We start from the raw sequence: 15,438 nt of genomic DNA, 5'->3' as shown, positions 1-15,438 counted from the left end.
GACTATGGTTTGCAGATTTGGGATTAGGTAGTAAGCGGCAGCAGGCCTTGGCAGGGGTGGCATTGCAAGAACCTCACACATGGTGAAGAAGATGCAGTTGAAAAGCGACCGGCTCACTCCATTATTCATTTGGACATCGACAATTATTCGTTTGGATGCATTATTATCAGGTTGTTTCTTCTTAGTTTACTGACAGCAAGAATTGATAGCCTTTTCCTTTTGTACGTTGTGTTTCTTAATCACCTAGCTTACCTGGATTCAAGAGTATGACTATTGGTTGTTGTTTTTTGAGAGGATGACTGTTGGTTGTTGAGAGGATGACTGTTTGCCTCCAAGGAAGCTGCAGGGCTGATCCAAGTAAGCAAGTTTTTTCTTATCTGATCCTAAAACAAATGACTTGACAGAATAAAGTATAAGCAATGGACTGCACTAATATATACAAGTGCATCAATTGTTCTGCTAGCTTTTACATAATGAGCTATTCTTAGAAACTATTCCTGTAAGCATACGCTTTTGTACAGTTTTTTTTGTTAATTCCTATGTATTAGCTTTGACTTTCTTCAGTTCCGACGTTAAGTACCTCGATCCTTTTCAGTATGCTGAAGGTTGAAAATGAGGCTGTCACTATGAAGAATATTTGCCGTTAAGTTTAAATTCCTTGTTAAAGGTTCAGTAAGATACTTGAATATTGTCGATGTCAAACTGCATGTATACATGACGATAGATTAAAGAATTATGTGCTGATATCTTCCAATGTTGGTTGAACTACATATGCTTTGCTTACAGGTTTTCTAGATAAAAATAAGGGATGATAGGTTTTTGACAAACTTGATTCTAAAGTGAATGCTCACCTAAAGGCTTAATATATAGATACAGTGCTTCCATCACTTGGGTAAGTTGAATGCAAATTTGCACACTTTTCTCTACTATTATGAAATATGTTCGGAGCAAAAAAAATCTCATGAGTACGACAGTTCTCACGATTTTATTGTATGCGTGACATAGATTAGATGAGAATAAAATTTAATCACAGGTATGTTGCCTCCATGGTAAACACTGAAGAAATGGGGGTTGTATATTTTCAGATCAAATAATAGCTTTATTGTTTCTCTATTCTTTCTTTTTTCTCACACAGCATAAAAACTGAATGTATTCATTACTACTACTGAATTGCAAAAAAAATATAAACTTGGTTCAAATCTTCCTGGTTAGATTTTGCAAAGGACTTGGATGGAGTTTGGTGTGTTAATCAAACAGGGTTCAATATAGAAATTGGCATTGGAGAGACTTGTATGTACTGCTAAGACACAGTTCAGCTTGCAGAGGCTGACACGTGCATTGATCTTCAGACAAGAAGAAAAATTAAAGTAAGACATATTCATATATCAAGGATTAGATTTTGTAGAGGATATGAATTGGGCTAGGTCACAATAGATGGTGTTCTTCAGTTATAGAGAAAGGATTGTCGATGTAGGTTCTGTTTGGACATATAGTAGAAACAAAGTTGTATCCTTTTACATGATTAGCTTAGGTACGCACGCAGCAGAGGAAAAATTTCACAAGCTTTAGATGGAGTCTGGTGTGTTAGTCGAATTTGATTCAGAATAGAAACTGATATTGGAAACTTGTATGTACTGACATGACACGGTTCAGATTGCATTGGCTGACGTATGTAGTGATCTTCATATAAAATGGAAAATCAAATCAATCATATGTACCTCCGGGTCTTCTGTCTGATACATGGTCTTCTCATCTTCTTTTGTTTCTGATTAGCATGATTATCTTTTAGTCTGTTAGAATTGTATTGGAAGAAAAGATCGAGGATAACCACCAGGTATAGCATTTGGTTGGATTGATGTTTCGTCCGCACTGCCACTTCATTATTTCCTGTACAGTCCACCTTCACACTCTTGTAAGCTCATGCAAAGATTTCTGACTAAGTTCTCATGATTTATCAATATAAAAAATATTAAATTTTGCAATGTAAATAACTGTGTTTCTTTTGTATGGGTCAGCAGGGATAGGAAACTGAAAGTCACCAGTGGTGAACAACAAGTGCAGATTTCAAGTCCTGTAAGCAAATTGATCATTTCGGTAATTCATTCTTATGTCAGAATTTGATTGCAATTGGGGTTGGAAGGAAGCAACAAAATTCCTATCCTGTAATATGCATTTTTGGTATGTGCCTTGACAGTTGTTCAGGTCGATACAGAATTCCATTCATCTGTTTTTTTAAGGCACTTAATTTAACATTGTTTTTATTTTTGTCTAAGAGATGGATTGCTGTTAAGATTTGAGACATATATACAGGGGCCTACAAGATCCAATTCATGTTAGTTACCTACCCAGTGCTTACCTATAAATCTGGACCTTAGTGCATCTTTCATAAAATGTTATTTTTGTAATTTATAAAAGTGAACAAATTCCTTAAAGTAGTTCTTACATGTGCTATAGACAATTCATCATTTATTAAAGGTGAAAGGAACATAGCTGGGAAATTTATTTGTGAATTTGTTGTCGAGATAGGTAGGTAATGAAACTGTAGCTGTACATGAGAGCAGTTGTTCTATAAGATATTGAAAGCTTTACTTTGGGTGCTTAAGTGCAACAATTACTTCTCCTTGAAGGATCCTGTTTCTGTCTTGGATGGGTGTCTACACATATGCTTGCAGTATATACAATCTATTATTCATTTTTTAGTTTTTAATGGTCAAAAATCATGTTATTCATGTTTGCTCTTTATTAAAATTCTCCCGGGATTTAATTCAGAAAGAATGATGCTCCCGACGATTTAGGTCGTGCTTAGATAGGACCAACAAGCAATGGCAACAAACTTCACGTAAATGGCCAGTTAGATAAATGCTCCTGTACTCACACATCCCTTACGCCATTTAGATTCGTACACACTTTGTATCAACATCACCTGGAAACACGTTTATGCTGTCACACATCTCTTGGCATCTAGCTTTCATTTCTTTTTCGAATTTTGCTCAGATTGGAGATGGGAGAGAGAGCAAGGCTCGGTACTTCTTTGCTAACTGTTGATGTTACCCTTCGAAGAAGGGAGAGACACAATAAACGCTTCAGAGTGTTCTAATGTGCTCATTATGTGATTTTATTTGATTATCTAATTTATTCTCTAGACTTTAGCCGGAGTCGAATCCGCCAGGTTGTGCATGGGGATGAGGTTGGAAGACCCAACAGCGTCGGTGAAAAAACATGCTTTTAATGCTTCAAGGTGGTTTTACAATCACCATGCTTTTAATGCCAGCTTCTTTCAGAGTGGGCTAATTCAATGGGCTTACTCAATGTCAGATAGGTTCATATATTAGGTATTATCAACAAGAGTTGGCTGCGGATGCTATATGTATGTTATGGATCAGCCAGGCCCTTAAGATCATGCTCTTAAATGCATGCACAGAACTTAGCTCCAGATTTAACAAGAGTGCATTTTACAATGAGCTTTATTGCCGACGTTGATCATAATCAGTAAGTGTACAGAGCAATATAAGGATTTTCTAATGTTTAATATATGCTTATTTGTAGCATACTATTGCAGACTTGGAGTGAAGTACTGCCATGATAAGTACTCCCTCTGTTCCTAAATACTCCCTCCGTCCCAAAAATTTTGGCTTAGATTTGTCTAAATACGTATGTATCAAGTCATGTTTTAGTATTAGATACATCCGTATCTAGACTAATCTAAGACAAGAATTTTGGGACGGAGGGAGTATAAGTCTTTTTAGAGATTCCACTACAAACTACATACGGATGTATATAGACATATTTTAGAGTGTAGATTCACTCATTTTACTTCGTATGTAGTCCATAGTGGAATCTCTAAGAAGGCATATATTTAGGAACAGAGGGTGTACCAGTTGTACCTTTTCGGAAAAGCTTTTCTTAAGATGTAAAATACAAAAAAGCACATCGTGCTAATTTATTGGTATTTTCTTAGAGCAACCAATTGGTATTTTGTGACTTTCTTTCCTGGATAGTAATCAGTTATACTATTTCATACCTGTTAGAAGGTATATATGAGACAGAGTAGAATCAAATATATATGGGATAGACACTAGAAAACTGCAAGGCGTCGTATGTTGTTTGTTCGAAAAATCCTTGGAATGCCTTGACTTTGGCCTCACACACGCCGAGATGTGAACCTGATGCCTGATTATTATCGTTCCTTCATTGTATGAGAGATGTTCTTGCACATGCTCTTTTCTCTAAGAAGGCATATTTCCTTGCTTGACGAAGGTTGCATCTCTACATGGAAGGTTTGTATGCATATCTTGTCACGTATATTTTTTCATGAAAACATGAGGTGGGCAGTAGGCATCAATCTGTTGTAGGTTCAGAGTTGACAGTGATAAAGGATATTCCAAGTATTTCCACTATTGCAAGATAACAACTTTGATCACTTATGATAAGATGCTTTGGTGTTAAGTTTCTATTTTTTTATGGACCAAGAAGATGAATTATTTCGGCAACATCAATTGCATTTGTACTATCAACAAAAGACTTGTTGCTTGGACAGTTTTACATTTAGAGGTACACTATTGTCTCTGCAGTTTATTGTTACTTCTAAAGCTCAATAACATCCATGCGTAGATGCAATGCCAGTCGATTTATGGTTGTCAATGTTAATATTTCTCAATTCATTTTGCAGCAACGGACCCGCTGTGGTAGTAGTAGTGAGGTGGATATATCTGCAAGGACATGAGACATGTAGAACCATTGAAATATTTATATCCACTACATAAAAGGATGTACACATAAGCTCGGTATGTGCTCGGAGAAGGTGCGGTGTTGCGATGAACAAAATGTTGTGTCGTGGTGGTGGTCGCCCTCGGCTACGATGAAGTGTACTCCTTGGAGGAGCGGCCGGTGACGCCGTGGAAGGGAGAGGAGTGGCCGATGACGCCGTGGAGAGGAGGGAACACGGAGGTGTGAGAGCAAGGTGCGTGCTAAATGATGTGGCATCGAAGGGAGGCAACAATGAGAAGCCGTGGTGGGCAGAGCAGCCGCGGAATGAGTTGTGGGTGTGAGCATTGTGTTGTGCGATGAGAGTGATAAATAGATTTTTGTAAGAACAAAAGAAAAGGAGTGGTCGTTTGCCTTCTTAGGGAAAGCAATTGTTTGCTACGAGATAAATGTCACATACTTTTCTATATAGTGAAAATATCACAAATCCTAACAAGTCATTTCTGATGAATAATTAGCAACAAGTGATTTATATGTGAGCCTATAAGATATTAAAATTGGGATGTCACTCACTATTAAGAAACACGATGCCACGATCCTGCTTGCAGCAAGGAGCTAACCAATGAATATATATTAAGCTTATTTTTATTTATTTATTATTTTAATATATGTTTATATGTTCAACTTTTTAGATCAGAGATAAAAATCGATGGCTTCCGGTGATGCTTTGGAAAATGTCGATTGACAAAGTCACTCACGTAACTATACCTGACTAAAACTTGAATTTACAGAATTAGAAGAGATCATACTAATAATAGTTCTTCTTTGTAGAGATATTGTACATGATAATACGACAGGTGTATTTTTATACATGTTTGCTTTTGCATATTATGAGAAAGATGGATATGGATTATGTCAGCGTTGAAAAGGAATTTCTCGACAAGGGTCCCAAGGAAATGTTGTTGGACTCGGCCATAAATTCACCCGAGTAAGTATATATGTGCCATCGGTAAAAAAAAGTCTCGTAGCAACGCACGTGCATTCTACTGGGGATCATAGAATAGTTATTAGGACTCGGGAAGCGTCTGAAACTTGCAGAGCGGAGTCCGGAGTTTAACAAAGATCACAGGTGGCCCGATCTCAATGTTACAAAATGGACGGTCATAGAGCAGTTTTATAAGGCAATACAAACCGATTGGGTAAGTACTTGTTACAATGGTTTGTTTATTGGATTCTTCTGGGTAATATCCTAAAGCATTATTTTATAATATTATAGCGTATCATGTGGACTCTTTATGCTAAATTATATGGAATATTGAACATCAAATGCACTATCAGACCAGTTCACCCAGGTATTGCATTTGCATACATTATCTCATTATTTTATCTCAAAATATTATATCAAATTATATATTTTTTTCTAGGAGGATATGAAACACTTTCGATAAAAATTAGCTGTCATTTTGCTCGATTCGAAGCTGAATAAGCTAAAAGGAGGTCACATATACCATCAACCTAACGATAAAGAAACTTTACCTAATTCTGATCTCGAGATCCTAGAAAATCCATCTGACGTAGTCCTGCCCCAATCACTATCATGCCCACGGACCAACGTGAATTACTTGCCGGCCTTTGCAACTGCATCATGCCGGTCGATGATGTTGGGTGTTTGGAGTAAGTATCATGTATCAATATTTAATGTGCGCATGTACATTATTATTATTCTTACCGTCCAATTGTTAGGAAGGAATGGGTCCGAAGCTCGACACCGATCCAATGGGCTTAAGTCTTATGAAACTTTAGTGCAAATTTAACATGGAGCAGCCTATGGACAATGATTACTTCAACACCGCCGTGTGTATACTGACATGTGACGAGGGAGTATTGTTCACAGACCCTCCTATACACTACATGGATCTAAGATTTTGTATAAGTTATCGTAACTCTTCATCTATGTGGCATTAGTATGAACATGTTGAAACAATATTTATTTATTTTACTTAGTCCATGATGCTAGAGTCAACACGAGGTCAGAAGTTTTGCGAGAAGGAAACTATCCAGACGTTGGCAACATTATTTGATAGCTGGCCTGGGATGGACAAGAACATCTCATCGTGCAACATGGTAAATAAAATATTTTGTCTATTGTTATCGTGGTTTATTGTTGTTTCTGATAGCTCCAGTTGTAGATCTATCTTCCCTATGCATCCATCGACCGATACATCTTGTATGTCATCGACAAAGAGGCACGTCGTCTATATATTATGAACCCTATTCAAACATCACAATGGTCACAGGATAAAAATTTAAGGCATGCACTGAAATTAAAAGGTTTTGCAAGGGATTTCAAAGAAGCACTCGAAATAAAGCTGCCTGGTTGGAATCCGGTATATCTAAATGGCAACATTTATTTCCACTTCGTATTCCAACGAGTATAGACGGGTAATGAATTCATAATAAAAAAAATTATTTTTATTATCACTATATTCTTTATATTGTTAATTTAAAAATTGCACGAATATGTCTGGCTATTTTGTTTTTCATTTTATGCTTTGGTGGAACGGTAAAGAATGGGTCAAGCCGGTTTGCATGGTGAGTATTGTCCGTTACATGTTTTAAGACCTTCGACGTGAAATTTTCATACTAACTATGTATATTGTTTTCGCAGGATGGGTATTAGTTGAGAAAGCAATTTTTATTATACTTGCTAAAACATCGTGGGAATGAAGCTAAAGGCAACTTTCCCGATATTGTGAAAGAATTTCTTAAACGCATTATCTAGATATTGATAGTTATGTAATATATGTTAAGGTCGAACATCGCTCAATTTGTTACATGGGCATGTCGTTAATTTTTCTTTTTGTTACCAATTTACAATGCAAAATGGAATTCAATTATTCAATAGTTGTGTATGTGTTATATTGTTTGTACGTTTAACATGTAACTCTTGCAAACTATTTCAAGTGCCCGTGGTAACGCACGGGTACTCTACTAGTATATATATATATACTAGTACAAATGCCCGTGCGTTGCACCGAGCAAAAAAAGGCACAACCATCTTCATGTGCAATTGTGCATCAGTTTTTATATCAAAATTTAATAAACATCCATAATAAGGTTAAACGTCAAAATTCCTTATTTTAAATACATTTCATAAAAATATGAACACTTTTTAAGAGTAGTTAACGTTTTTATGAGAATTGGAACATTTCTCTAGAAAAGAACAAATTTTACCAAAAAGGAACATTTTTTGAACAGGTGTTTTTGATGAAAAGAATGTTTTGTTTTTGGCTGTACATTTCTAGATGGACTTTGTTTTGTGAACATTTTGAAGTTTTTTTTTGGTGTGTTGAAATTTTTTACACATATTTTTTATAGCTGTTTTGTTAGGCAATTTTTAAAGATGGTTGTTTAATTGGGAAGAGTTTATTCTTTTTTAACTATCTAGGCTTGGCCCAGACAAAGCACTTGACTTAACTTTTAATAAAATAAGGACGAGCGAACTCATCTTGCTTATGGTTCCCCATTCTCAAGTGTCCAATAAGATGATCTTTGGACGACAGTGAGATCGAGCCATCCATGCATAGAATTAAACTACAATATATTTGTTACGATATTTGAATCAAGTGCTTTTGTTCAAAATCAAGAAAAGGCCAGAACTGCAATATATTTGTTTGGTGATGATTCCCTTGTTCAAAGTTCATGAAATTTATAAATGGAGGTCATATGTTATTTACAAGATCTGTAGACATTCCATGAGCATTGGAATCTTATATCACCTACTTATAGTTCAAACCCAAAGTTGGGGCAGATTTGAATTCGAATTTGAAAAAGGGCAGTCAAATACTCTCCGAAAACTTTTAGATTTAGATTATATAAGTAGTAACATCTATCAAATTTTCCAATATATTTTGTATTTTTTAGCACCGAGATATTTAGATTATGCTAATCCTGAGAAGCCTATGAAGGAGTAGAGGAGGAAGAGATATTCCAGGTAATTTTGTTTATTTTTATTTTCTTTCAACCTCTCCTTTGCCACTGACCAGTGGGTCTCCTAGGTCAGTCCAGCAATGACATCTCGAAGGGACACGCGCCGCCTCCTGCCCGGTTGTCCCTTCATCTTTTTCCTCCTCCACTCCATTACCTCACTCCTCACTCCTTTTCTCCCTCCCTGGATCCCCTTTCTGGTCAAGCTCGCCAGGGATGCCGCCGCTCGCCGTTGCAACGCCAGCTGCAGGGGCCGGCAGGATCCGCCAGCCGTCGGTCCGGATCGACTTCCACGCCTCCGGCTCCGACATGCATGTCCGCTAGACGCCGCCATGAATCACCTCGTTTCTCCGGTGCGTTCATGCCCCTGTGTATTTCCCTAGATTAATTGTTGCTCCTGTTGTTCCTTTAATGGTGATTCCGGGCGCCGGCATGCAGGAACCTCTTGAACCAAGGCCACCTTTCTTGGTTTTGTCGGCCGCCGTTGCGACCCCGCGGCGGCCATCGTCCTCCCTGAGCAGCTAAAGTGACCATGAAGGGGTCCAAGTTTGGGCCACAGACTCGAAGCCACGGGTCCCTCCTACAGCTTCCTCGACCGCACACTACCATTGACGCTGTCCGAAACACGCTGTTGTCGGTCCTCTCGCCTCCATGATCTGTCCGACTCGGCCGCAACGAACGGCAAGGTGAGGAGTCGCCTCTACCCGCTTCTGTCTGCTTGCTGCTGTTGTTCGTTGCTGGCTTGCTTTGCTGCTTGCTGTTGTTTCCGCTGCTGGCTGCTTGCTTTGCCGCTTGCTGCTGGTGGTTGCTTTGCTTGCCACTGCTGCTTGCCTTTGTTGCTTGCTGCTCCCGGCGCCCACGCTGCGCTGTGCCGCTGATGACTCTCCTGCTCGTCGTCTCATCTCCCCGGTCTTCTCACCCGTATCCTACCGCAGGCCACCTCCTTCCATATGACGCACGAGGTGTTGCAAGTAAGGATACAAAGCAGTCTACCACCGGTGAGCTTCCATGATATGGTGGGTTCTCGATTGATTACTGTGTGGTTTGTAATTTCTTTGATTTTTGTGGTGTTCCTTCAGAATGTATATAATATGTGTTCTTGAATTCGGTTGATGTTGAATGGTTCTGGATGAAGGGATTGGGGAATTACGTGTTGACGATTCCTACATTAGCTTCCATGCATTTTTATTAAGAGTTCAGGATCTGGATGTTTATTTGTACTAAAACTAAAGGGTGCACTTTATTTGAAATCTTACGTGCTGACAATTTCAGGCTACATGAGCTTGTATGCATCAGTTTGAATATGAATAACAACAACCGAATTAAAACTGAAGGGTACATCCAGATCCATTTAGTACACTTCATTTGATGTTGAATGCATCCGAAGTGTACCATTCAGGCTACATGAGGTTCTATGCATCAGATTAAAACCTGAATTTCTCATGCAATGACAATTCGGTAGATGTTGAATGTATTTGGATGAATGAAGTGTGCTAACATGTGTACCCTTTTCACATCAAAACTGGAGCATAGAAATTTTATGTTATTTGAAATTGGGTAAACTCCTGCTCGGTGGATCATTGACTAATCCGGTTCAGTTTGACGGTCAGATTGATACCGCTATTAAGAACACACAATGTTATAGTTTGCGCGGAATTCTATCCACTGATGCCAAAATTCAGAATCCTATGGTTCTCTAGATATTGAAAATTATATCTATAGGTAGCTCCTAATCATCATTGTGTCATGTGACCGTTTTTTTTTTACTTTTGTACCTGATACTTTTATCATCATCTCGAACCCTCGGTTGTATATATACCATAAATTATCTTTGAACAGTTGTATACCTTGTACCACCGACTAATATATTCTACTTCTTTCTCAGGATTAAACACCTTTTAGAAATAGCAATCTGATGTGGATATCTTCAGGAATCAAGAAGCGAATGAGATAAGGCAAGTGGACTTCTCATTTGGTCACTTGATATGGCAACTGCATCAAAGTAACGATTAATTTTGTGTTGGCATGGTAGTGTCGTCGGGATTTATTGCCTAAATGTGTTTGTGTAAGAACACAAGAATGCATTTCACGTCATCATTCTGATGGTAAAAGAAAATATGCGGAACAATTGTTTATGGTGCGTCTGCATGGCTTGTTCTTTCTTGCGAAAAGAATGTTGTTTTTTATTTTGCTTGCGTGTGTAAAATCTACTTTGCAGGCCGTCTAGATAATGCTTCCCGTGGGTATATATTGTGTAAATCCAACATTGTTGTTCTTTGTCCCTTCTTATATTACTCTAGATTAGATTATATCTCTCAGGATTCCTTCCTTATTTCGTTGCCTCGCTTTCCAGTTAATTAGCCTCTCTTTCCTTCATTGTTTTTCTGTAATGATTTCCGTGACGGCTTCCTGACACCTAGGAAACTAAAAAACGTATATAAATTGAGTAGTTTGGATGTAAAAAAAAGCGATGTGGGACTATTTATTATTTGAATCAGTTTGTATTTTTACAAATAACCCATGCTAGCTTGGTTGGCCGTGCTGTTTTTTGCTGGCCGTTAGGTTCACAGTTTGAGTCTTGTCAGCAGCAAGTATTTTTGCCTCAAATTGCATAGGTGAGCTGGATTAATTGGGCCAATTTGTGTACGCGCGTAAGCCCACCTGGGGCGCCAGAAAGGCCCAGCCAGAGGCCTAGGAAGGAGGAGGGGACGTACCAGGAACGGATCGAGCGGAAAGCGAGGGTCAACCTACGATAAGCTACGTGCGAAAGAAACTACGGTAAAAAAAAGGTGACGGCGTACGACCAGAAGCACTCCGTGCTTTATTAGTAGGTTAGATTATATATATATATATATATATATATATATATATATATATATATATATATATATATATATATATATATACTAGCAAAAGAGCTCGTGCGTTGCAACGGGACAGAAAAACACACACGCTCTTAACCCAATAACCACGACTTGAGACCTTGATACGTAGACGTTCTTTATTTTAAAATTGCATCACATTTGTGTTCCCGGCGGTGGTCTCAATGCTCACACAACGAAAACACATTTGAATGTCGTCAATCCTAAGGCGTCTCTCTCTCTCACACACATACACACAAACACACACACACAGACACACACACACACACACACACACACACACACACACACACACATACACGTGCGCGCGCGCTCGCTCGCACACACACAATCATTGAGAATAAGATGAGAAAAATGTTGTTTTTTCCCGTGAGGTTTTTCAGAGTTGTGCATGCGTGGTTATAAATGTTTTTTTCCTCTCAATCTGGTTTTAATGTGTGTTTATTTGCAATTTGGATCGCCGCCAGTGCAGAAAAAAAACCCAGACCGTGCACTATAGATTATGTTTGCATCCAAATTAATAGTTTAGAAATATTTAATAGCTAAAAGTAACAACATATTTGGATTCTACACATTTTTCTAATTAAATTTCATATATAATATGTTAAAATCGGAGTTACGATTTAAAAGATATGGATAATTTTGTTTTAGATAAACTGTGGATTGATTAACCGAAAGGTCAGAGGGTTTTCTGTTAAAACACAGAAAAACGATTCGTATGACTTAAATATGTACAGCAGGTTGATTACCTAAAATCTCAGGGGTGTTTCTGAGAAAACTAAAAAAAGGTTCGGTATGACTTAAAGATGGACTGCGGGTTGATTTCAACAAACTGCAGGAACTTTTTTACAAATAAAGGTGACGGACGACAGAAACCCACTGTCGGGGAAACTGATCCACGAACACCTATGGGGACCGGCGGACCGAGCCCCTTTCGATTCGGTGAGGGCGGAGGTCGCACAAAGAGCGGATCGAGGCGGTACACGCGAGCAGTTTTACCCAGCTTCGGGCCGCACGGATGCGTAAAACCCTACTGCTGCTTGTTGGATTGTATTGAATCCTTGCTCAGGAGCGATGGACGCTATCAGACTGAGCGTGGGAGTGTTTCTGGTGTTTCGAATGAGCTGAACCCCTTCTACGTTGCGCTTGGGCCTCCTTTTATACTTTTAAGGGGTCACCGACAGGTGGCAACGTAGACTAGAAGGGTAAAAATGGAAAAGGATGCGGTAGGTGCAGCTACCGCTACTGTGGACACAGTGCACCCTACCTAACTCTGACAGCAGGGGACAAGGTCATTGAATGCCTGTCTGAGTTGCCTAAACAGTGCAAAAAGTGACCGTTAGGAGCGCCACCGTTTGCCACGATGGCCTTCTCTTCATCTCGCTTGCCACCGCGCACCCCTAGCTGCACGGCCTCCTGCCACGTGTGCTTGGAAGAGTCCTGGAGCGACACATTAGCAGGTGTGCTGGAGCGCGGGCACGAAGTGGGGGTTTCCCGCGGCAAGCTCCTTGCCGCGGTCGTCGTCTTGTCGTGTTTGGGAGCTTGTTGCTCACCGGGCCTTGCCGGGACGCAGGGCGCGTCGCGGCAAGCTTTCTTGGTGTGCCTTGAGTGGCCTTCCCGGCAAGCTCCTCTTGCCGGGGTCTTGTCTCTTCCCGGCAAGATCCTCTTGCCGGGGCCTGGGTTGGCCTTTCCGGCAAGCTCCTCTTGTTGGGGCCTTGGTTGGCCTTCCCGGCAAGCTCCTCTTGCCGGGGCCTTGGTTTGAGTACTTTGTTCTTGAATGGTCTTCAAGGGAACCACGGAGGGTCTTGGCGGTCACCCGCAAGCCTTGCCGCGGGGCGCTGCAACTGCCCGTGCACAAGTTCGGGGTACTAGGGTACCCCTACTCTAGTACACCGACAGGAGCCCCCGGGCCTGGGCCATACACGGTGCCGAGCGCTGTTGGGCCAGGCCCAAAACAGTGCACGGGCACGCGCGGGCCTGGGGTATGCCGAATCTAACTCCGTATCCACCGCATCCCCCGCAACGGCACGCGTCAATCACGGCGTCATGGGGGAGATCGTGGGTGGTTCTTTATTCGGAAAGAGCGCAATGTCCGCCCCTCCTCCTTATAAGCAGGGGAAACAGGGGTATTTCCCCTATCTTCGCCATTTGCTGCTGCAATCTTAGAAACCTCCGCCGCCCTCCTCCGCTTCCAAAGTCGAAAGAGAGCAGCGCTCCGCTCCCGTCGCTGCCGCCACTACCAGCGCCGTCGATCTCCCCCACCGCCTCCGCCATGGCTCCGAAGCCCGGAAAGGGGAAGGCCGCGAAAGCTGTGAAGTCGACCGAAGCGCAGCGGCTTGAGGCGCTGCGGAAAGAGCGGGCCACCTTCCTCCCCGAGCTCTTCGCAAAGGATCTGAGGGAGTGGTACTATCTCTTCTGGACGACGGAGACACGGGCGCATCCGCGCACAAAGGTACTCTCCGCCATCACCTCGCAAGAAGCTCCAGTTGGCGGGTACCCTTTCTTTGCCGTGTTCTTCTACTGCGGGCTCTGCCCGCCATTCTTTGATTTCTTCTGTGATATCATGAACACCTACGGGCTCCACCTCCTTGATTTTACCCCCAACACCGTCTTGACCATGGCAGTTTTCGCCCATCTATGCGAAAACTTTGTCGGAGTCCACCCCAACGTAGCTCTCTTCCGCCATTTCTTCATGCCCCGTGTCGAGAGAGGGGAAACCCTTGCCGGGGGAATCGCCTGGATCTCGTGAGCCGGCAAGAAGGAGACCTATCTGGAGGGGGAGCTCCGCAGCAAGTGGGATGAGTGGAGAGCAAACTGGTGCTGGGTTGTAGAGGAGAACCCGCAGCCGTTCACCGCCCTGCGCCAGGCCCCAGCGGTGCGTGGCAATGATTGGAGCGCTCTGTCCGCGAACGATGACAAGTTGAAGATCACCACCACCCGGAGCTTGCGCCTCAGGCTTGCCGGGCCGACTGTAGGAGCTGTCGGCGCAGATTTCCTTCGCCGGCGCATCGCCCCTCTACAGGCGAGGGGGAGACCCGCCTGGGAATTTGGAGGCCCGGCAGATATCATGAGGTTACGCCCAGGCCTCAACTTCAATTTCACCGTCATAGAGTTGGACGGGATACTCAAGGAGATATTCAAGCACGACCCGCAGCATCCCGAGTGGTTCAGGTTGCCGGCAGGCGTCGTGCCTCTGTGTAACAACTCCTTGCGCGACCGCATCTGCGCAATGATGCCGTTGTGTGATTCGCACGGGATCGCTCCAACTTGGCAAGAGCCCGCCGGCGACGTCGTGCAGCAGTTCTTCGACAGCCTAGTGGAGGTGGCGGTCAATGCTGACGAGAAGAAGCTCCTCACCCGCGACACCACTGATCAAGAGATGGAGCGCATTGCCACCAGGGCGGAAGAGGCGGCGGCAGCCGCGGGTGAATTCGGGTTCACCGTGGAGGAAGCAGACGCGGCGTTGGTGATGAGTCTTGCCGAACGGGAGCAGCCCGAAGAGGAAGAAGAGCTCGCCGCGCCTGACGCCGAGTCGAACGAGCCCGCCGAGGGTGCGAGCGGCCCGCCATCTCCGAGGAGCTTGCCGCGAGCAGGGCCCGCAGCGCAGCCCCCAGCGCAGCCAAGAAGGCGCCTCCGCAGGGCCGGCGATGTAGCAGGGCGGCAAGTGGGCCAACAGCCGCAGCGTCGCGCGACGCACTCTACCGCGGCAAGTACGGTTGCCGCGGGAGCGCCTCCCGCCGCAGCGACAACTGAAGCGGGACTGACTCGGGCTGGCGCCGCAGTCCCCGCCAAGGGGCCAAGGGATCCCACCCCTCCACCTCGTCGCGCCGGGGGTGGGCCGAACTTCGACCTCTCCGCGCTCAGC

At 42.7% G+C, this 15,438-nt stretch overlaps 2 long non-coding RNA genes across 2 annotated transcripts; both read left to right on the top strand.

Annotated features, from left to right (window-relative positions):
* The first annotated feature begins 3,753 nt into the window (after nt 1–3,753).
* Nucleotides 3,754–5,125, top strand: LOC119278104. Its single transcript, XR_005137574.1, has 2 exons — nt 3,754–4,551; nt 4,670–5,125. It is a non-coding gene; the product is annotated as an uncharacterized LOC119278104 (long non-coding RNA).
* A 4,183-nt stretch (nt 5,126–9,308) lies between these two features.
* On the top strand, nt 9,309–10,677 carry LOC119278105. Its single transcript, XR_005137575.1, has 3 exons — nt 9,309–9,377; nt 9,627–9,707; nt 10,577–10,677. It is a non-coding gene; the product is annotated as an uncharacterized LOC119278105 (long non-coding RNA).
* Nucleotides 10,678–15,438: the final 4,761 nt, after the last annotated feature.

The sequence above is a fragment of the Triticum dicoccoides genome, chromosome 3B (assembly GCF_002162155.2).
Source record: "Triticum dicoccoides isolate Atlit2015 ecotype Zavitan chromosome 3B, WEW_v2.0, whole genome shotgun sequence".
In the NCBI taxonomy this organism is placed as follows: Eukaryota; Viridiplantae; Streptophyta; class Magnoliopsida; order Poales; family Poaceae; genus Triticum; species Triticum dicoccoides.
The sequence above is the reverse complement of the archived record's forward strand: the minus strand, read 5'-3'. Positions and strand labels throughout refer to the sequence as shown.